This window comes from Mustela lutreola, chromosome 6 (genome assembly GCF_030435805.1).
Source record: "Mustela lutreola isolate mMusLut2 chromosome 6, mMusLut2.pri, whole genome shotgun sequence".
Classification (NCBI taxonomy): Eukaryota; Metazoa; Chordata; class Mammalia; order Carnivora; family Mustelidae; genus Mustela; species Mustela lutreola.
In genome coordinates this window covers 19,958,951-19,983,783 of record NC_081295.1, presented here as the reverse complement: position 1 = coordinate 19,983,783, position 24,833 = coordinate 19,958,951, and the positions used below count along the sequence as shown (strand labels likewise).

At 35.8% G+C, this 24,833-nt stretch overlaps 1 pseudogene; it reads right to left on the bottom strand.

Moving 5' to 3' along the window:
* LOC131834547 (CWF19-like protein 1) overlaps positions 1-20,746 on the bottom strand; it is a 53,746-nt pseudogene extending 33,000 nt beyond the window's left edge.
* Positions 20,747-24,833: the final 4,087 nt, after the last annotated feature.

Below are 24,833 nucleotides of genomic sequence, written 5' to 3'. Positions count from 1 at the left end.
AGGTCTTACATCAGTTAATGGGAATATGGGGCATAATAAACCAATATTTGAAATTAGTAGAGAAATTATGACAGTATAAAAAATAAAGGGTATACAACATTTTAATGTGTATTCAGAAAAATGATCACTGGGGATGGACAAAATGGGTGAAGCAGAATGGGGGAAAAAGAATGATGATTATTGCTTAGTTTTAGTGAAGTGATTTTCCTAGCTTTCCGTCGAAGTCTTGATATCAGTCTCAGTTATAGATAGATTAATGCACAGATTAGGAAATGCACTCAACAATATTCTCAGTCTATTTGTATTAAGTTAATCTTAGCCTCACAATCACGAGTTTGCAGCATGGACATAATTACTTGGCAGCTGTCAAATAGTATTGAATAAACGGATTGAATGTGTGCAGAAATTCAGAGAGATACCTCACTTAAACCACTTCTAGTACTATAAACAAGCATTGTCCACTCAAATTAGAATTTGGGAGGTAAATGCAACCATTCTTTAGTTGCATTTAAATTTTAATTTTAAAGAATTTGAATGTGGTTTAAAAATAAGATCCTTTCATGTATGGTAAAATATCTTTGACAAGAGTGGCAAGACTGCACAATAAGGAAGGATCAGGGACGCCTGGGTGGCTCAGTTGGTTAAGCAGCTGCCTTCGGCTCAGGTCATGATCCCAGTGTCCTGGGATCGAGTCCCACATCGGGCTCCTTGCTTGGCAAGGAGCCTGCTTCTCCCTCTGCCTCTGCCTGCCATTCTGTCTGCCTGTGCTCACTCTCCCCCCACCTCTCTGATAAATAAATAAAATCTTAAAAAAAAAAATAAGGAAGGATCAGACTCTTAAACAAATGGTGCTGGGCAAACTGAATATCCACATGCAAAAAATTAAAGTAAGACCCTTACCTTATTCCATGTACAAATATTAAGTCAAAATAGACCTAGATTAAAGACCTAAATGTAAGACCTGAAACTACAAAACTCCCAGAAGAAAACATACAAGTGCTCTACTATATTGGATTTGACAGTAGTTTCTTAGATATGACAACAAAAGCAACAGGCAACAAAAATAAAAATAGATAAATGGAACGACATCAAACTTAAAAACTTGTGCACATCAAAAGAAACAATTGACAGAGTAAAAACCATCTAATGGAATGAGAAAAAAAATATTTGTAAATCTCATATGTGATTAAGGATTAATATTCAGAAAAGATAAAGAACTTCAATGAGCAAGGGATTTGAAGAAACATTTCTCTGAAGAAAACATACCAATCGTCAACAAGGCAAGTAAAGATGCTCAAAATCACTAATTATTAGGGATATGCAAAGCATGATGAGTTATTCTCTCATACTTATCAAGATGGCTAGCAAAAAGGCAAAAAAAAAAAAACAACAAACAAACCAAAATAAAAATAAATCAAACAGAAAACCACCAGAAAATAGAAAATCTTGGGAAAGATGTGAAGAAATTGGAACATTGTGCAGTGTTGGTTGAAATAAAATGGTGCAGCCCTATGGAAAATAGTATGGAAATTCCTCAAAAAATAAAAAATACAATTATCCCGTGATCCAGCATTCCCATTTCTGGGTATGTACCCGAAAGAATTGAAAGCAGAATCTCAAGAGTTATTTGCATACCCATATTTAATGGAGCATTAATCACAATAGTCAAGAAGTGGAAACAATCTAAGTGTCCATCAACAGATGAATAGATAAACAAAATGCATTATATACATGCAATGGAATATTATTCAGCCTTGAAAAAGAAAGAGATCATGTCACATGTTACAACACCAATGACCTTTGAGAATGTTATACCAACTGAAATAAGTGAGTCACCAAAAGACAAATATTATATGATTCCACTTACATGAGGTACCTAAAGTAATCAAACTCCTAGACATAGAAGGTAGAATGATTTGTCAGGAGTGAAGAGGAGGATGAAAGGGAGAGTTGTTGTTTAATGGGTATGAATTTCAATTTCAATTTTGCAAGAATCCATTGTACAATGATATGAATACAGTTAACACTGATGAACTGTCCACTTAAAAATGGTTGAAATGATAAATTTTGCTTAGTGGGCTTTTTTTTTAACCATAATTAAAAAAAAAAAAAACTTGGTTATATGGTATCAATTTCTCTAATGAGTGAAAAAAATGATGAAGTATTGGGAAAGCATAGAACTTTGAGCAGCTGACCCATTAACACAGTAATTCCATCTTTGTAAGAAATCCTGGTAGTTTTTTTTTTAAATGATTCTCAACATTAAAACATATAATTTTAATATTTAAGTGCAGGTTATTCGAGGTAGTATTTGAGAAAGCCACTTGAAATTGTTATGAGCAGTATCAGAGTCATTACGAAGTGTTTATAGCTTATTCCTTAGATCAAAAATAAGTGTATTTTCCCCTTCAACAAAATGTATTTTCCCCTTTCCCCTTCCCCTTCAACAACTTCAACAACTTCAACAACAACAATAAATTTCTTATAGTTTCTGTCCAACATGTTTCTCCTTAAAGCACTCAAAAATCATACACCCAAGGATTTCATTTAATTGTGTTCGAAAAGTTCCATGTTTCTTTCAATACCGAATCTACACCAAGAGATGCCCATTACCAACAGTCTCTGTGAATGAAGATGTGTATTGCTTGATATGCAGGTGCAAATAGTTTTATTTATACAACATGCAGTTGAAATTTGTCAGCATTGATCTAAATGAACTTTGCTGATCTATATCTGGCTTGCAGAATATTCATTATGTACTAAAGCTTACATCGTCATCAGTAGATTTTCAGGGATAAACAGAACAAGTAAGGACCTAGTACTTTCCCTTCATACACATGTCACACATACTAGAACCCCTAATTCATGCACTACATATTAATGACATTTGTAGAACCATAAAGCAAAATACTGGTTAGCACACAAACATAACAGTAATTGTTCTTATGCATTATACATTGATGATAATGTGCAATATATGCTGATGTATCTTGTGTGCAGGTCTTTTGGCCTTCTTTCCAATACTCTCTCTCTCTCTCTCAAATTGACTTTGCTAATAGTCTTATAAACTTCTCAGCTATAGTAGGTTTATATTTGTTTGTGCGATGAGGCGTATGATTTTCAATGTTGTCTCTGTTGTTTTAGTTTCTTCTCTGCCTCTGGCAAGCAAATTCATCTATTCTTTACTGGAAACCATTATTTGTTCCTCATTCTAGAAAAACTCAATTGACTTAGCAAAGAGGTCACTGTGCTTTTTTTGAAAGCAATGTAAAAGCTTTTATGGTTTTATACCTTTATTCGAGGTACTTTCAAGAGGAAATGCACTGAAACTAATTGATCTCCAGTTCAATAAAATTGAATTTTCAGATATTCATTACTATGTAGGGTATTCTTATTTTGTCCTTTTACTTAGGTGAAATGATTACACTTGCAGATTCACTTGTCTTTCACAGAGAGGTTCATGTCAGATGTTATCCTGGAGTATGGTTTATTGTAAGTAACTTTACTGGTTGTGGAAATTTTTTGATTATTTTTGTCACCTTTCTGACTTAATAAACAACTTCCCAGTCATTGAGGCATTTTTTTCCTGAATTTGAGATATGTTACAGCATAATGACAACTGCAAACAAAAACAGATAAATTCTAAAAAAAAAATGTATTAGCTGAGAAGAATTTAAACTTGAATGTTGGATACAACATATTGACTGTTTCCACACTGCTTAGGTGTGCCCTGTAAGCCTGTGTTGATTATTAAAAACAACAGAATTTCTGGAACTTCTGATTCCTTAGCTCTCAAGTCTTTTCTTTCTGAAGGGCCTCCCCAATAATACTACTTCACATATCTCAAACCCTAACCGTCATCTTTCTCTATCAAATTATTTTATTATCACATGTTTATTTATCACATTATTTATCACATATATATATATACACTATATTTATCATTTATATATTTTATGTTCTCATGCCTTGTACTCAGAAGTAAATTTATTTGCTATTATTTGCATATAGATGATCTGCCCCACTAAAAAGGAATCTCCAAGAGAATAAGAGCATTGATTATTCTGGAGAAAACAAAAACAAAAAAACCCAACCTGTTCAGATTTGTAAGAAACCCTAGACCTACTCAACTTCTTGACCAAGAAGACTCATGCTTCTGAGGAGTTCTCAGCTAAACACTTGAGCTAATCCTTATGTATACAGAAAAGAACAGATGATTACAAAAACACCTGCATGTTTTAATCCAAGACACCTTGGTAACAATAAAGGACAAGTTCTTGTAATATGTTGAAGAGCATGGGCCAACTCTGACTAAAATAATTTCTACACTAATGTTAAGGTCATATGATAGGCTTCATACTGTTACCCCTCCTGGAAGTGACTGTTCTCTAGATTTAGGATTTTGTGGTTACTGCTGCATCCCCACTATGTGTAACAGTGATTGATGCAGAGTAAGAACTCAGGGAAATAAATATTTGCTGAGTAGATGAATATTACATTTGACTACTTGGTATTATGTTGCTTTTTTTTCCCTTTCTTGATAATCTATAATTATTTATTTCTCCCTAAGATCATGTCACATGAAAACAAGTTCTTATCTGTCTTGTTCACTACTATATCTTCATGCCTACAATAGTGCCTGGCAATTCCTTGGTGCATGATGAATATATATGGAATAAGGGAATGAGATTTCTGAAATGAAAGTCAACAAGATAATTTCATTGTCTTTTGCTTTAAATCACCACATGTTTGCTGACATCATTGGTCATCATCAAAGGTCTTCTAGACCACATTTTGAGAAACTGATTAGGTTATACTCATGAAAGTAAGTTTCTGAAATATTGGAAAAGATTATCAGGACAGAGCTTAGAGATCTACTAAGATGTGTGCTCAAGGTGAACATTGGCAAGACCCAAGATGCCAATAATGGAGAGGAATAATCTGAATCAAGTGAAGGAGTCTTCAGAGTCTGTAGATGTATATGAAAATTGGGAAATGGCAGAAATAAGAGTGGAAAAAAATTGGTTTAACTGGACAGAGAGGAAATACGATGATGTGGGGAGAACATCAGTGGGAGTTCAACTCCCACTCCACTTCAAAAACGAGGTCAGTTATTAAATCTGCTTGAACCTTACTTTCAGGGAGTATTACTGGAGACAAAAATGGGGTGAAGTGAGATTTATGGGAAACAAAATAATGTCCTCAGGCAATGCCTGTCATATTATTATCTGTTCATAGTAAGTGGACACACAAATACAGGCGCATCCTACCTTTTTAAACAAGGGTGAAAGAATAATGATCTGAAAGTGTTGGGGGTAATTTGGGAGTGTTATGATCCTTGGAGTATAAGGAGAAGAAAAACAGCTTACACTCAGAGAGAAAAGAAGATCATGAACATGTAGTGGAGGAATTATTCGATGAAGAGACTAAGTGTAGAGTAAAACGTGTCGATAGGAAATGAAATGGAAGTGCTATTGGATTCACTGGCATTGGTTTTTTTAAAATGGGGTCAATAGAAGATAGAGAAGGAATGGGATTGAGCTGGATCTGGGTAGAGCTTCGTCAGTTCAGAGCGGCTGTCTTGGCAGAGACTGAACCACAGAATGTAGGAAGCAACACATAAGAGTAGACAGTGGAAATGTGGGTTGCACCAAGTTTCCATTTGAACTTAGGAATACAGCTACTTTTACTTCCACGGAGTTTTAACTCTGCTATATGTGAAGGGCTGAGAGCTGTATTTGGTTAATCTAGCTTTGGATTTCAGATCCTGGCCTTCACTGTCTTCCAAGGAGCAGGACTGAGGGAGATCCCTGGGTTTTTAGAGGGGTCCCAAAGAAAGTGCCATGAGTATGATGATGAATCCTTTGCATTTTAGTTCTTTAGGTTAGAGCAAAGTGGGAGTTAGTCAATGCTATCTGGTATAAAGTAAGCAGCATGGTAAAGTTGAAAAATCATGAGTGGGTTGGGTTTGAGTCTCAGCTCATTCAATGGTATAAATTTGAGCAAGTAATTAAGCCTTCCAGGGATTCTCTATTCTTGATTGCAAAGTGAGGGTGATAAACAACTACTTTCCTAGGTATTAGTGAGTGTTAAAAAAGAGAACATGAGTGTGCTGCTTGTTACGTTGGAGATGGTAAATAAAGGTTCATTCTTTTCCTGTGAATTTACAAGTTGAGTCTCACAATTTTGAAAAATGATTCATCTTACTTACTCTTTGAATAGTCAACAAATGTGTATTGAGCATCTGCTATGTGTAGGCTCTGTGGGGGTGCTGGAAGTATTATGCGAGAAGGGTAAACATAACCGCTGCCTCACACAGTTTATAGACCAGTATATATTCTGGTGTAGATTGTTTCTACTTAAATTATTGGACCATGGTGTAAGCTTAACTCCAGTGCACCCACGCCTGTATTTTATTTTATTCTTCTCAGTGCTAATTTGCAATATAATCTGACCTCTAATGAAAGGGGCTTTACTTCAATGGTAATGTGTATTTCCAGAGCAGTGAGGAAAGTTAGCCCTCCATCTGTCACCTCTTCTTGGTACCATTACTGTTTTACTCTTTACACTAAGCCATTTATAATTGGAAGAAAATATTCATAATGATTATTTTAATCAGATAAATAAAATCAGCTTTTACACAATCGTATTTCTTAGAAACGATATACTGCCTTGTGACACATGAAACACTGTTGTCAGGATTGTGAATCAGAGTTTTATAGTCAAAAGTATGAGGAACCATATCTATCTGCCTTTATGTTTCCTTCTCTTCCTCTAAGAGAGGGAAATAAAAGGTTTTTTTCCTCCATATAAACTTCACTCCTGGGTACAATGACAAGGAAAAATGCATGCAAAGTTCTATTCTAGTCACCTCGTATTATTTTATTGTGATGGCAGAAGACAATGTACACACCAAGATGAGTTTAATATCTTTATACATCTAAACTGAAAATTGTAAGGCAAATATACATTCCCATGCAAAGTGATCTTTAATCACTGAAGCAGTGCATTACCAGAGGATGTCAGATCTCTCAGAATATACACTCTGTTATGGATCACGTCACAGCTTTACACAAAACACTTATTCAGCATAAACCAGCCTTTCAGAAGCTGCCACTGCCCTTCCCCCTCCATTTCCACTTTTCATGCTCCCTTCCTCCCTTGGGAAGATGCTTGCTTGTTTCATTTGCTCTCAGCACCAGTGTTGCCATGGAAACTCACCTCCTTTTCTTCCCCCTCCCCAGTTACCAAGTACAGCTTCTGGACTCAGTGCCAAGACCTCCTCTGTACAACCTCAATATTCTTTCAATGTTTAGACAAATCTGGTGGAAAATGTTGTTTACATTTTTTCCACAGTGCTATAGCTGCATGTTTTATGCAATTCATTTCCCATGGATCTACCCATGTTCTTAAAGAGATCCTTTTTCTCTCCTTTCCACAATAGCTTTAAAAAAATGTAACATTATTTGGCCTGATTTTTAACAAAAAGAAATTAACAAAATTTAACAAAAAAATTTAAAAAAAAATCTCAGGATCACAGAGATTCCATCCTTGTAGTCAGTTTCATGAAATTCTAAATTTAATATTATGTGTACATTATTTCCATACTTTGGAAGACAATTTCTGTTTTGCAAAAAAGGTAGCATTAATGCCTGTTTAATGCTAAAATCCTAAATAGTTATTTAAGTTCACTGTCATATCTTAGAAGTCCACTGAAGTATATCTGTGGACTTTAGGTCATTCCAACTATTTTAAGTCAGATGTTTAAATAATATATTGATATTCCTCATTATGTGTATTTATTCTTAGATGCCTTGGTACATTTTCTGCAGATTTGTAAAGTATTGTGTATGGTTTAATTAGTCATTCTTACCCTCATTCATTCTGATACAAAACATTTTGTTGGCAAAATGACTTTCTGTCCTTGCCCCCACCTTTAAAATGTCAATTTTGCATATAAATTTCTCAAGCATTAAAAAATAGGCTCAATGAAATATTTATTTACTTAACATTTTTTACTATAAATAAATCTTATAAGCCATACTAGTCATCCCACATGCTGTACTGCCATTTCTTTATTATAAACATCTATATTTAAACATTTAAAAAAAATGTCTTTCAACTACTTGGAAAAAATCCCTTTGATAAACAGAAGAGGGAGTAGTATTTCCTCCTTTTTGATACAGAATGCAGTATTGTTTTTTAAATTCTTAGTTCACCTTTTTTTTTTTTTTTTCCCTAAATGTAAAGCCCCTCAGTCATAATCTCTCCTGTGGATTTTCTTTTCCCTCCTTTTTATTTTCCTTTTTTTTTTTAAATTTTTTTTTTTTTAATAGGGGGAGGGGTGGTCTAGTGGTGGCGGGAATAGGACCACCCATTTCGATCAAGGAAACAAAGACTAAATTCTTTCTGGTTTGCTACTTTCTCTTAGGATATAGTCAAATATTAGAAATCTTTGTCTTCTACTGTATATTTTTACTTGCAACAATACTTTTAAAAAAATATCTACTGCATCACTTTACAAAGAAGTCTCACCATTGTGTAGTCAACTGGAGTGAATGTGTGCATTCTCCAGGGCCTGCCCTGTGAGACACTGTCTCCCCGTTGTTCTCACTCAGAGCTGAGTAGGAGCCATGCACATCTGAATAACAGAGTCTTTTCTGCCTGGTGCAATCCTGGATTGTTACAGTCTAGAGGCCAGCCATGCTGTCACCGGCACAAATTGATTTAACCATCAATTGCTGTGGTCATTAAAGCTGCTAAAAGTCCTCGCCAAACTGATGAATTGCAACTGAATGTGAAATGAGTCTCTAAGTCCGTTTCCCACCATCTCATATCAAAGGCTATTGTATCCCTGCAAAGTAAAGGGTCGGAGGTTCAGGCTGGAGTTCAACAATGGGCTCTGTCAAAGGATAGAGCTCCATTCACTCGGCATTCCCAATTACAGTTTGCTTTCCATACCTTATTGTATAAAATTTGCATCCAACTAATACATTGAATTATTGGCATACTTTGGGTGTCAAAGGAGTCGTTGAATGGTTTGTCCCTGAAATACGTGGAATTCTAAGCATCTGGTGGCTTCTGGGTGGTGACAATGAAATGATCCCCTGGTTTTTCACTGCTTGCAAAAGGACTAATTTTCTCTCAGCTCAGATTTAAAGCTTCTAAATGCTATGCATAACTTCGTTCACATTCACAGCCATGAACTCATTTCTGGGGTTTTTTGAGGGGAGCCGTAGGGGAGGAATGGTACTATTCCTGCCTAACAATAATGTAATTAAATTTTTAAAATGATTCACTATAATCTCTTTAGGGCTGAAATAACTGGGCAAAACTGGAATTACAATTTGATGGTTGTGTTTTCCACCTGAAGAAAAATGGGGAGTAAAATACTAGTGGGGCAAAATTAAAATCATGTTGAGGTACAGATTTCAGTGCCCAGAGAACTTTTGTTAGTTCTTCTAGGAAAAAAACAGAGGTTATAATTTAGTTTTTCATGGTGAAGCCATTCAAAGAGCCAGGAATCAGTTGGTCAATGAACATGTCTCTCTTGCTACTAATGATTAGTTTTTTTTTAAGTCGATAATTAAATCTGTGGAGATAAATTATCAAAGAAGATTAAATTCTTTAAGCTTTGATATTGAAATATTAATAGGGAATTTCAGGAGAAGATTTCAAGTTTTATAGCAGCATTAATATGTTCCTGTTGATATGATTCTTCTTTTTCTGTCAGATAATCATTTGAATAGTACTTTCATTTTTGTCTTATGTCAAAATTTTTATTTATGTGTACTCTTGTTATTTGCACAAATTCATTTGAAGTTTTTAAAATATATATACAGAAACTAAATATATCTTTATCTATACATCTATATATATTTAGGTTAATATTTAAGGGCTATCTACAATCCTTATTTTTAATTCCAGTCTTTAGTTGTCTGTTCTTTCTCCTTTCCTGGTCCCAAACTTCACAGTAGTGTGACTTCAGCATCTAATGTTTGTCAAAATGCGTAGAGGAAACTCTATAGGGAAAACATGACTTGGAGATCAAAGGGAAAAAGCCCCATTTATACTCCTGCAACCCCACACATTCTGCTTATTTTCTTTCCGTAGCTCATCTTGCCACGAAATGCTACCAACAGGGCTGAGAAGAACAGATGTGGAAACCAAAATAAATCTGACTTAATATTGTAATGGGGGTTACATGAATATAAAGTATAGAAGAAAATAAGCAAAACCTGTAAGACTATGGTGCCATAGAGGAGAGAGAGGAAGAAGGGAAGTTTTGCTTAGAGATTCAGTGCATAGGTCAGGGGTTCAGACCATTCAGATGTATTAATAATGAGCTGGCAGACAGATCCAGGTTTGTGTTTCCCTAGACTCTATTTACCATAGACTTTGAGTCTCCAGTAACTTTGTGTGGAAATCCATCAGGAAGAACTGTTACATTTTGCCCAAGGTTCCAAATGACCCTTGAAAAGGTCATTGGATTCTTGTCTTTAAAAGATCTATTGTTTGAAAAAAGGGGGGAGACTCACAAGCTCCCTTGGCAAAAAAGAAAAAAATCTGACTCCAAATTGCTTAAGCATTGTAAACCAAATGGAATGTCTATATTTTATGACCCAAGGAACTATAGTACATTTTAGATGAAATTTAATGTGCAAATCAACTCTTTTTATAATCTTTAGTCACAGAACAGCATTAGAAATGCTATGCTTACTCACGAGATAAAAGCAAGATAACACAATTTCTCAAAATCTCTTAGAGATAATTTACTTCTGGTTGTTTATTCTGGACCAATCATTTAGAATTATTTTTAACACTAATGTACTGGTAAAATTTCTACATTTATTATGATTATTAATTTATACCCTGGTTTACTTAAAAGTTTGCAAGTCAGGTTGATAGGAGAAAGTTCTACTTAAGTGTTATATAAATACCGTTATGTTGTCTAGTACCTGTAAAACTTTATACTGAAATATATATGTATTTATTGAAAATACTTACTGTAATAGCACAGCACAAGAGCACAAGAAAGCCTAAAATCAACTTAAAAATCAATTTACATTTAGTAATATTTCACTGGTGTCTACATTTTAAAATAATTTAAGAAGAGGTTAATGTAAATTTTATCATTATTTCTTTCCACAGGAGAGCAGCAAGCCTGCTTACTTTGTGAACTCATATACAGTGCATGTAATAAGCACTTGATAAATATGTGTAGGGTGAACAAATAAAGTCCAACAATATTATTATAAGATAAGGAGGACAGAGATTTATGCCCATTTACAGCTGAGGAAATCAAGAGTCCGAACTTTGGTATTTCCTCTTGTCATGTGACTGAGACAACACAGATTACATCTTTTGGTCTTCTGTGTAATAGATTCATTCTTTATTACACTCTTTAGTGTTTCTATAATAAATTAAGGTTGAAAACATGATAGAGACAATCTTTAATCCTATCTTTTAAAAAGTGAACTCTGTTCATGGCAGATATACATTCATTCTCAAATTAGAGCACATTGTGTCTCCTTTTATGCTTGGATACATTTTCTCACAGAACCAGAACTCATAATATTATTTTGTGTTATTTAAAATATTAATTTTGGGAGCACCTGGATGGCTCAGTTGATTAAGCATCTGCCTTAGGCTCAGGTCATGATTTCAGGGTCCTGGGGTGGCGTCTCATATTGGGCTCCCAGCTCATGGAGAGCCTGGTTCTCTCTCTCTACTTGCCCCTCCCCATGCTTGTGCACACTTTCTCTATCTCAAATAAATAAATAAAATCTTTAAAACAATAAGTAAAATATTAATTTTCATTTTCCTAAATTTTGCCTTTTTTAAAAATTCTAATTAAAGATGATTTCTTTGTTTCCTCTAGTCTAAGAATTTTATAAACATATATTTTTTATATATTTTTTATATACATATATTTTTATCCCCAGGTCTGTGAATCACCAGGTTTACACACTTCACAGCACTCACCAAATCACATACCCTCCCCAATGTCCATAATCCCACCCCCTTCTCCCCAACCCCCTCCCCCCGGCAACCCTAAGAATTTTAATTTTAAAAGCAAATCTTCTACCTACCACTTCTTTTTGAGAGCATAGTTATATAAATAATTATAATGAACAACTTGCTTTTGATGCTTGATAGTCTGAAGAAGTGGGAAGGTAACTCATGCATAAGAACTGTAAGACTTGTTTAAATAGTATTAAAAATTTCCAATGTTACTTGGGTATTATATGTAACAAATCTTTTAAAATTAATCATGTATTTGGTGGGCACTTTCAGTTTGAAGGCTCATGTCTTTACATCTGTGAATTTTTCTTCTATTACCTTTTTGTTTAATTTTCTTCTCTCTTTTTTCTTTGTTTTCTCTATTTGAAAATCCTAATAATTGGATGTGGGATGTTCTGAATGGATTCTCTAAGGCTCTGATCTTCTCTCTAAAATTTGTGTTCTTCTGTATGTATTTATTGTGCATTTTTGCCTAGGGGTAAATTCTTGAGTGACCCTACTTTTAGTATAAGGAGGTATTATCTTGTTCCAAAACCTCTAATTAATTCCAGTTTTTAGCCCCACTTCTTCTCCATGCTCTATACTAGCTAATTCTGAAGCTATAGAAAAGTTAAATTTCTGCTGGAAAGATCTCCTTTCTTAGCTTTAACCACTAAGTATGTTTTCAAGTCTTCAGGTTTCTCTGCCTTGCCTCATTTACCAAATACACCATAATTTCCCTCTCTCTCCCACTTTAAATATATACATATTGTTTTAATGTGGGAATGGTCTCCCTCATATTTTCCTCATTTTTAGGCTTATCTTCAAACATATATTTAAAAAATTACTTTGCTCTAATTTTAGCAAGATTTCCTCATCTGCTATCTTGAACCAGCCTATTTACGATCAAAAATATTGTTTATAGATTGACTGATTTCTGGGAATTTCTCCATTTTATTTTATTTTACATTGTCTGTTATTATTACATAAGAAATACAATTACACTGAAGAAAATCAGACAAGCAAAAGTTTTAAAAAAAAGACACAATTTCAGAAATCCCCACTGTGCATCTTCCTAGATCTATCTGTCCATCTATCCTGCCACCCTTCTGTCTACATACTTACACACCTACACAAGCATTTTTAAAACAAAATAGCAAAATGAGATTATACAGTACATACATTTGGGTAACATATTATTTCAATAAATTCCATCTTTCTGTTTTGGCAAATTTTCATTGAATCTCATGCCCAGACTACAGCCAGGAGCTTTTGAAGTTCATAAGCATTGGAAAGAAAGTGAGAACAATTTTAATGGGTATAGAGGTTTCATTGTGGGGTCATGAAAATGTCCTAAAATTAGATTGTGGCTATGGTTACACAACTCTTTAAATATACTAAAAAACACTGATTTATATACATCAGTGGATGAATCGTATGCTATGTGAACTATATCTCAATAAAACAGTTATACAAAAGTAAAGGTTCAAAATTTGGATTTGAAAAAAAAAAAAGAATCTGTCGACCCTCATTTCAATCCTCCTTAGTATTTCAGAATTGACACTATTAACATCAATAGGGCTTTAGAGTTGGGACCAAGCTTCTTGTTTGAATGCTTGAAAGTTGAATTCACATGATTTGAATTCATGTGAATTCACATGAATGGATGGTGGATTCAGATCTGTGTGAGGAGAGATAAGAAAAAAGTTAAGGATTATACAAACTTTTTAGTTTGAACAACCGTAATAATGGGGCTGCTATTTACTGTGAGGAGGGACACTAAAGGAAGAGCCAGTTTATTGAGACGGGGAATGAAAGGTTGGATTTCAAATGGTTTGAGTTTAAGATTCCTGTTAGATTTCCATGTGGAGGTGCTGAGAAGCCATTTATACTCATTTAGGGAGTGAACCGCACTAGAGAAAACAGATGTTCCAAGATCTGGGTCCAGGGGCACTCCACCTCCTTGATAACCAGAGGACCACAGAGAATTTAGGCACATATGTGGATAGTTAGGTAGATGTGGTGGGGGAGGTTATTAAATCTTTCTGAGTACTTTTGTTTCTTAGTAAGTAAGAAGCATGGTCATCATCTGAGATTGATGATGGTAGGAACAGAGGAAATTTTGAGAGAAGAGATGTAGGAAAGAGTCATCTAGAATAGCGAGATGGTAGTGGGACCGGAGTGGTACAGCCAAAAATTTTGTTGAATAAGAATTCAAGGTTATACATTCAGTGTGGTTGAACCACATTCAGTGTGGTTGTATTGCTTATTCCAGCAATGCTCAGCTGGGTGAGTAAAATTACAAAGAGAGTAGGAAGTCAGATTTAACAGGAATGGGCTTTTGACAGATGAGAATGATGAAGGAAGGAAGGGGAAAGCAGATGGGGGAATTCAAAGAAGTGATTATTATGGAGAACCATGGAATTTGAGCTGGGTAAAGAAGCATTAGATGTCAAGGTAGCAACAGATAGTGAAAAGATAGTTCAGTAAATGGATTTTAGGTTCCAGTACGTTGGAGAATTGTTGAAATATCCTGTTTATACAAGAGATGTGTTGCTTGCAATTGAATTTTGGAGGAGTTGCAATTATTGATAATGAAATGGTCCAAGAGGGAATGACAGAAGTCTATGGCTTCAAAGAGTGAAGAACAAATCTTTAGAGGGTAAATGGTCAAGATACTGAGATGACACGATATGAGAGACATTACACATGTAAGTTTTGAAATCACCATAAATTATGACAAGAATTAAATGACAGAGAAAAAGTGAGCTGGGAGCTAATATCCTCAAGGCCTGTGTTAGAAGGACTTGTACCTCTGAGCATGACCATAACAAGAATGAATGAGTGCTGTAGTCTGACAGTATGGCATTCAAAACCGGGGATTTTTAGAAAGGAGAGAATGGAGATGGTCTGGAAGCTGCAATGAGATATAAGGTTTGTGGGAGTGAAAATCACCTTCTAAGAAATGACAAGAGAAGGAATGTTGTTATTCCAGTTGGAGCTAGAAAACATATGAAGGAGATGTTAAGGATGAAAGGAATATTGTGGGTAACTAACCAGAAGTGTCAGAGTGTACAGTGGTTGAGTTTCAGGAGTTGGAACAGAGGTTGGGAGATGGGGTGTATATGTAGTTCAGAGTCTTGGAACTGAGAGATGGCCTGGGAGTATTGGGGTTCTTTCTAGAATTTGATGTAAATAGAGATATATGACATTGTAAGATTAGTTCTGAAAGTGCCAAGGCAGGCAGTGGTAAGACTCTGTGTCCTAGGGAGGCAGGCCAGGGGTGGGTCTTCTTAGATGCATGTAAAATTTGAAGGTTTTTTTCATTTTCACCAATGGTGTTGTGAAGGCACAAGAAACATTTTCATGGAACACACTTTGTTTGGGAGCTCCCTTTTTAGTCCTTTTTAAGGAAAGGGGAGATTAGAATCCCAGTCAATAGAAGATGGAACACTGAGGCTCCCCTTTACTCATGGTCAAGGTAGAATGCTAGGAAAAGAATGTATACATCTATATACCTATATAGATATGTATATTTATAGATATATATCTATATATTTACATATATAGAGAGGGAAAGAGTATAAAAAGATAATTATATAAAAATTGGGCATAGGAAGATGTGTTGTATTTGTTTCTATGACGTTGAATGCCACTGGAGTTAAAAATACTCTTTGTCCTGTACCCCTGGGGCTAATAATACATTATATGTTAATTAAAAAAATACTCCTTGTGTGGGGGCATCTGAGTAGCTCACATGGGTAAGCACCAGGCTCTTGATCACAGCTCAGATCTTGTCTCCAGGTCATGGGTTCAAGCCCTGCAGTGGGCTCCACGCTGGGCATGGAGCCTACTTAAAAAAAGAAAAAAAGAAAAAAAAAGAAATACTCTTTGAAGAGCACTACTCAGTGGCAGGAATATGGTTAAGGATCACTTTGTTGTGTACAATTTAATTCAATGTGTACAAAAATACCATGGGGCAGGTACTGATACTCCAGGTTCACAGTTTCTTTCCCACAGTACTGAAATTGAAAACAGCACTGAACATTGAAATTTTTTCCTAATTGATATTTTAAAAGATTTATTTATTTGAGAGAGAGTAAAAGAGAGGGAGTGAGCATGGGGGCAGGTAAAGGAAGAAGAAGAGGCAGAAGGTCTTAATCAGACTCTGAGATGAATGGAGAGTCTGCTGATGGGCTCGATCTCACAATCCTGAGATCACAACTTGAGTGGAAACCAAGAGTCTGGGGCTTAGCCAACTCTGCCACCCAGGAGCCCCTCCTAACACATTTGATAGCAAAATCTAGCCATCCCTGAATGGAATTAATAGCAAAGTGTTTGTAATCTTTATTTGATTTATTGTGAATAATCCTGCATTTCTCTTCTGAAATAGTAGTGTGATTATGGGGAAATGTTTAACCCCCTAATTAAAATAGTCCATAATACATGGTACGTGTGCCCTATTAATGTCTTAAAATCTGGGAAAGTCTCAGTTTCAGAATATATTAGACAATAAGGGATTACAACCTGTACTCAAATTTTCCAAGAATGAAAACAGATGTTTAAAGACTTAACTAACCTTCCCCAGGCTGAGTAGTAGGTAGTAGAGCCAGACCTAGCTCTGTGTGAATCCAGGGAACACTGAAATCAACTGTGGAATCTGCCTTAGCCAGTTGTCCTCATTGGGTGTGGACTTAAAGCCACCTGAAACTCATTCTGTACAACCAGGGACCTCAATGCAGAGGAAAGAGAAATCCTATGAGAACTCATGTAGTCTTATCTTGCATATATTTGAATTTGGATGTACATGAATACAGGGTAACTGTGTCTTTGTGATAGCCAAGAAGACCATGCAGAATCAGAAGGACAAAACTTTTTTTTTATTTTTATGATTTTATTTATTTATTTGACAGAGAGAGATCACAAGTAGGCAGGGAGGCAGTCAGAGAGAGAGGGGGGGAAGCAGGCTCCCTGCTGAGCAGAGAGCCTAATGTGGGGCTTGATCCCAGGACCCTGGGATCATGACCTAAGCTGAAGACAGAGGCTTAACCCACTGAGCCACCCAGGTGTCCCACAAAACTATTTTTAAATGTGAAGCAAGTAGCACAGAAGCAGAATATCTTCAGTTAGAAGTTGACTGGTTTAGCCAGCACCTGCCTTCCCCAAAATTATCCAGCTAAATGGCTGTATGTGCAAAATGTATGAGTTTTTGATCAACAGGAATTTATTTTCTGAAATCCACACTTTTCTACACCACAGCCACTGCTAATAATAGCTAACATTGACTGAATGCCCACAATCTTCCAAGCACTGTGGTGAGCATTTTATACGCATTATTTCACTTGATGTTTAAAACAACTGTGTGAAGTAGGCAATTTATTATCCTCCCTTAATGGATGAGGAAATCAGAGATTAGAGAGGCTTAGAAAATTGGTCAACGTCAATAGTTAGTGAATGGGCAAGACAGTCTTCAAACTTGTGCTGCCAGATTCAAGAACAGTCCGTTTATAACTATTAAGCATTCTGCTTTAATTTATAACCATTGAACATCTGGTCAAGAAAACTTTAAACTTGAGTAAACTAATAACCAATGAATCAGTTGAATTGATAATCAAAGAGCTTACACCCCAGTGACCTCACTTCCGCCCCCCAAATTTCCAGGATCCCACTGTTTTTATATATTTCTTTTGCCAAGCTTCATAGCAAACGGTTTCAAAAAATTTTACAAATGGGTGCAGTGCCGCATTTTATAAAACTAAAAGAATTTGAAACTAGAGTCAGAGATAGCATGATAAGAAATGTATGGACCAACCTCATTTTTGAACAGCTGCAAATATACTACATAAAACTCTAATATGACATAACTGTATAACAATATTTAATATATTATGATAATATCTTTTTAAAAAGGTTTTTTTATTTTAAAAAGAGAGAGCACACAAGCTGGGGGAGGGGCAGAAGGAGAGAGAGGATCTCGTGCAGACTCCCTGCTGAGTGTGGAGCCTGATGCAGGGCTTGATCTCATGACCCTGAGATCATGACATAAGACGAAATCACGAGTTGGATGCTAAGTTGACTAAGCCCCCCAGGTACCCCTATTATAGTAATATTCTAAATTTACACATCTAGCATTTTTTTCTAAATACATAAATCTAGAGTTTTTGAAATCAAACTGTTTCTATTCAATGTTATACTGAAAATTTTAACTATGGCAATAAGATTTTTTAAAAAGTAAATAATAATAGCAATAATAAGAGCTAATCCTTTTTGCAAGCCCACTATGCATCATATCCTTCATACATATCTCATTTTATCCTTACAGTAATACTGAAAGTTTGCTATTATTATTTCCCTGTTATAGCAGAGAACTAAGATTCAGATAGTTACGAATTTGCCTGTGGCTGCACAGCTCCTTGCCCCTTTCTGTTACCAAGCCAAGTCTTTAAAGCATTAGAAAGAAGAGGTTTCAGTGCATGGTTTACCGTTCTACTACATCCTAGAGGGTTTTAGCTAGTGAAGTATAGTCTTTACGATAAGACCAGGGTCAGAAGCTGTAAGTACAATGATTACTGACCTGTCTACAGGGTTTTCTTACTCACTTACCGCTTTCTTTACTTTTCTTCCTCTCCACTCCTTGGAGAATATCTTTTGGTAAAAGAGGAAAAGAGACACTGATTCTGTTAAGTCATTCTGCTATGGAAGGGCTTTGCTGGTGGCAAGGGACATGTGTTTTTCTTGTAGGTGTTCACCTCTGAGGAAACTGAAAGACGTAAAGTCACTTTCTGTAGAATGGAAGACTGAGTGGATTCCTCTGGACTCTCTCCATGGAGTCTGAGAGGGGCATAGAGTATTCTGAGGAGATCGTGAGAAGAGAAAAGGTTGGGGAGATCAGGGGACAAAGGGACTTCTGAACGACCATCTGAAAGAGGCCTCTAAAACTGAAAGCTAACTCAATGGACAACGCAAGGAAATGTTTGACACAACCCCTGAGCCCTGAGGGTATGTGAGAAAGTAAGACTCATTTCTGGTTAAGACTTATTTCTGAGTCATCGCCTGTTGTTGCCTATCCTTCCTGACATGGTGGACAGAATGAAGGGGTGGTACATCAGGGTAAAAGTGAAGATAGCCCTATTAGTCTGTCTTACTGCATTAACAACATGAGCAGAGGTTTGATAATAGCTTAGGTAAATACAGAAGAAAGTTTCACGTTTTTTCCCCCTTTGGAAATATTTCAACATAAATGGGAGGAAGAATGGATGTTAGAGGGTGGGGTGAGCAAGATGAATTGTTTGTTAGCCTGCAAGGGGTGTAAGTTAATTGCCGTAGAAGGAGGTCGAGTTTAATTTGTGAATGATCAAGTGAAAATTGGATACTGAGAAATTTGACACATGTAACTTCAGATGTTTCAAGAACATACTGCTTTAAACATTAGTTCTTAAAAAAATAATCTGGAAGCCACTCAAGAGTAACAGAAGCCTTCTCGGTGTAAAACAATTTTGACTGTACCTGGAGTTAGGTCAGATTTCATAGGTTAAGGGAATAATCCCAACAAATCTCCCTTTATTTCAGATGCCAGCTGCAAACTTTGGGGTTCCCAGGCCTTCTGCACTTCTGACCAATTGGCTGTAAATGTGGAGGTTTCCACTAACCCTCTGGTTTGAAAATTTGCTAGACTGCCTCACAGAACTCAGGAAAGCATTATACTTATCATCACAATTTTATTTAAGGCTGCAAATCAGAACCAGCCAAAAGAAGAGATTCAGACCTTGCCCTGGGAGGTTTCTAAATGCTAAGATGCATGTCCTCAGGATGCATCACTTTCCTGATCACCAAACTGGAAATTCTCTGAAGCTTCAGCTGTCCAGAGTTTTTATCGGGGTTCCTAATACAGATGTGACTGAATCATTGATTATGTGATTGAACTCAGTTTCCAGCAACCATCTGGTTCCCAGAGGATGGACTACACCAAAATTGCAACTTTCTAATCATGTAGTTCATCCTTCCATCACACCCACCCCGATCCTAAAACTAGGAGTCATCTCATTGGCATAAACCCTTGAGGTCCCATGGCACGGTATCATGAATAACAAAGATATTCTTGTCCCTTAAAAAATTCCAAAGGTTTTGGGGCACCTGGGTGGCTCAGTGGGTTAAGCCGCTGCCTTCGGCTCAGGTCATTATCTCAGGGTCCTGGGATCGAGTCCCGCATCGGGCTCCCTGCTTGGCGGGGAGCCTGCTTCCCTCTCTCTCTCTCTGCCTGCCTGTCTATTGTGATCTCTCTCTCTGTCAAATAAATAAATAAAATCTTTAAAAAAAAATTCCAAAGGTTTTGAGGCTCCCTCCCAAGAACCAGAAACAAAGGCAAGCCAAAATTTTTATATAATACTCAGATTACATTAGAGAATAAGGTACTGTTAAACACACTACTTCCTGGGTGTCTCAGAAAACTGCTCTCTCATTCCTAGCTCCTTCCCCCACATAGCTCCCACTTAAATTCTGAGTTAGAGAGGAACCCATTCAGCTGCTCCTACCTTCTGGCATACCTTGAGGGACAGGCTCGGGCCTCACCCTCGCTTTCTGGGCTGATGTGTAATAATGATGCTTCTCCCTCTAGGTCCACGTTTTTGGCTGAATGGGTCAGCCCCTGTGCTGAGGGCAGGGATGAAAACAATGGCAGCTCATCTGGCTTTCGTTCTACACAAATGGCTTTTCCATCTCTACCATCTTTCCCTTCCTCATCCATCCTCCAATGAACTCTAGCCGTCTGCTCATTCCTTATCAGAGACTGATCTGTCCTCTAATTTTTAAGAGCTGTGCTCTGCCAGTGATCAATGAGCCTATTGACCTCATCTTACATTTCATTTAAGACCCCTTTCTCTTCTCAGTCCTTTGTTTATTCTAAGGGAAATACGTAAGGGAAAGTTGCTTTATGGAAGTTTGGAGTTTTTCATAATACAGTTGTATTACAGGGTCTCTACTTTTTTTTTTTTTTTTTTTCAGGGTCTCTACTCTTGACAGACACTGAAGTTTTAGGCATGACTAGAAAGTTTGGGGTTCTGCCAGCTTAAAGATGTCGAGAAAACTGAGTGTATTATGACCACCTCAGTTCTGAAGATGGTAAAACAATTTCCATTTTTATTAGCATCATTGTGACTTTTACTGATGAGGAAGGGAATTGAGAATATCTGTACACATGAAAAATCCTTTGGAAAACTAAACTGACAGAAAGTTGAATACTAGCTAAATTTTCTTTCTAAAAAGCTGTTCATTATAAGATATATTCCAGTATGGTCCTTTTTATTTCTTTCAATTTTAGTGATCATACAGTACAATATTTGTTTCTAGTCTAGTATCTTAAATAACTGGTAATATCTCTCAAAAATTATTGTGAAATATTTTAAGAATCTTAGTTTAATCATCATTAAAACTGGAGAGGTGAGTACATTGAGGGTTTTCATTGTGATTTATTCTGTTTACTTCTCAGTCCATTTTATAGGGTAATTGACTAATAGCCTATATACTTTCCAGTAAAGGAGGAGATATAAAATCAATATTTTGGTAGCCCTTCTAAGCTATATTAGAATTTAGTTTATATCATGTTGAGTAGATTTAAAAAAAATATTTTTTAAAGGATTTTATTAATTTATTTATTTGAGAGATAGAGCAGAAAGAGGGAGTGAGAGGACAAAGCAGACTCCCCCCTGGGCAGAGAGCCCTACATGGGACTTGATCCCAGAACTCTGAGATAATCAATTAAGCTGATGGCCGACACTTAACTGCTGAGTCACTGAGGCACTTGGGTAGAGTTTCTTAACCTGAAGCCCTGCTGAATTCCCTAGAGCAGTGATTGTCTTTTCACTAAACAGGACTTTACACTACACAGGAATGTCTTTAGGGTCCTGAGACAATCTAACTCTAGACTTATTTGTGGATACAGTTTGCCTTTGTAGAGTTGAGCTGCTCTGTCTTGCAAGGCATATTAACAGGAGTGTTAATGCGAATACTTTTAACCTATTAGCTAAAAAATATAAATGAAAGAAAAGAAATGAAATATTGACCAAAGGAATATAATATTAACTGAAAAAAATGTAGCAAAACATTTATTTATTTTTTTAGCAGGAGCACTAGAAGTTTGGTTTACTGTGGGCATTTCAAAATTTAGAAAGAGTCACTCAATGTTGTAGATTCACCTACCACTCCTAGTAAGAACTAAATTAAGGGAAAGAATTGAAAGCTGGAAACCTCTGGAGAACCCATGGTTGAAGGGTCACCGGCATAGAAAACTGAAGCTCTTTCCTCCACTTGATCCTGATGTTGAGGCAGGCATGCTACATCTGAAAGAAAGAGACTGAGTGCAGCCGCTGAAAAAGCAAAGTCAGTTGATCCATCAGGAAAATCAGTCTTCTGGAAAATAACAGTCCACACATTAGGTAAAGAACATGTCTTTTCATTTGAAAGGCAGCTTGAGGCTAACTAAGGATGATTTGAATTCAGGGATAGAAAAGCATTACAGACATATTGCTGTATGATATAGAGTTGCTGCCTAGAGAAGTGGTTATGCTTTGATACCAAGCAAAAAGACACAAATATCAACTGTTAATATGGTAGGTTGAGGGGAGAGCAACAGCATATAATTGATTTCATGATTAATTTGTTGAAATCACTTTATGTCTGTTCCTGTTTAAAAGCTTTAAACTATACTTAGAAAATAAAATAGAATTACTACCTTTTTTGAAAGGAAAATTAATACTTGCTCTTTTTAAAAATTCAGAAAATATAGAAAAGTATAAAGAAGAAAATAAAAATCACCTGTAATCAACTCCAGATAAATGCTATTAACAAAATATTTGTTCAAAAATATGTGTGAGTTTACATAAGAACAGAGTCATTTTCTACATACTTCTTTAAAGTTTATTATTTTACTTGACATGTCCTGGATATTCTGTAGATTAACAAATAAAGCTATGCATCATTATTTTAATTTTTTAAAAAATTTTATCATATGTCTCTACCATATGCTTTTTAAAGAAATTCTGCTCTTAAAATGATCAATCTCTGTAATTCCAACTATCATATTCTTGGCTTCCACCCATTATGTACAGTCACATCTGGCTGGGATGCAAATCTACTAGTTCCTGAGGCCAATACAGATATTTATCAGAGTCATTCCTTTTATCTACAAACTGGCTTAAAAGATGACTTCTTTCTTTTGCTAAAATACAGGAAGAAAATGGCTGATTAGTCATTGTCTCCAAAAACACTCTCTAAATGAGAAAGCCCAAAACAAGGTACCAAGGAGTAAAAGCCAAGTTATATTCAAAGAGAATAAAATACTGAAGTTGTATATATTTCTGAAGAGATCCTTGAACAGAAAAATAAACATTCTGGGCAATTTTATTAAAACACTCAAGTATAGGGGAAAACAAAATTTTAAGTAAGCTGTGACTTCTTACCATTGAAGATTGATTAAAAGGAGAAAAACAAAAAACAACAGCTACTTGAATTTCCCTAATTGGGTTCTATTTGCATAGAATAGAATATATAAATATAAATATAAATATTTTATTTATAAATATTTTATATAAATATAAAATAGTATATTTTATAATATACTGATTAGAATTATTGGTTATTATTTTTATTCAGTTGTATTAACAAAGAAGTGTCTTCTTGATTTGTGTAGTCATCAGTTAAAAAAAAATAAATAAACATAACACTACTTACCAACTTAATACCTATAGAATAAAGATTCAGGCCACAAGTTAGTTCTTACAGCAGTATTTGCCTCAAGGGCATTATGTTTGGTCATATACAAAATATCTATGAAAAATAAACAAACTTTTACTCTGAGCATTCTCAAACTATAAACTATCAATAAATTTCATTTCAGCTTATCTTAAAATGTTATGGCATGATAACTTTCATGAACATAGTTGACAGAACAACTTTCTCTTAATGTTTCCCTGCAATCACAATGGAGATAATTTTAAATTGGTATTAATGTCACACATGTGAGTTACTATAAAGTTTCCTGCAGAATAAGATTGCCATATATTAATATACAGTGAGGTTAGTAAACTTTGCCTGAATCCTTAAGATAGTACAATTCTCATTTGGGGCTACCTATCAGATAACATTAATGTTGCTATAACCAGGGAAAGGTTTTTACATTATAAATAAATAACAATACTTGGGAAAAACATCAAATGAGCTTCCAAAACATTTCCATTCCTGATTCATCAAGGAGAATGGCATCTAGCAAACTGACACCATGGCATCTGAGTTGGAGAGGACTAGCACGATTACATTAGAATGCAGAGAAACATGAAATCTATGGAGTGTAAACTTGTCAACAAGGCACTTTTATCAAATGATGCAGAACATGTATGGGGTCAAATGTATTACTGAGACAGCAAATGGCTCCTTCCTTTTCTTTACTTGGAAAATATCAGGGGGCATTTCTGTAGATAGGGAGATTTCTTGAAGTGGATTTCTGTTACCTGTTAGTCATCAATCCCCCTTCCCCCTTCAGGACAGTGTCTTGGTGTTCATTTAGAAGCCTAATCCTTGCCATGGAGCACAGAAGCTTCAGGGGGATAGAGATAGGATTAATGGACCTAACTGGGTAAAGGGTAATCACATACTTCTTTCCACAGTAAGTAATCTAAGTTACGGCATTTCCACTATCCCAAAGAATTGGTTAATGAGTGAGCATGTGACCCAATCCAGCCAAATAGGAAGGAAGAAGTTTCCTTAGGGCTTCTTGTGAGTTCCTTCATTCTTAAAAAGAGGCACCAGAAAAGAAGCTTTCTTTTCCTCTGAGTGCCATC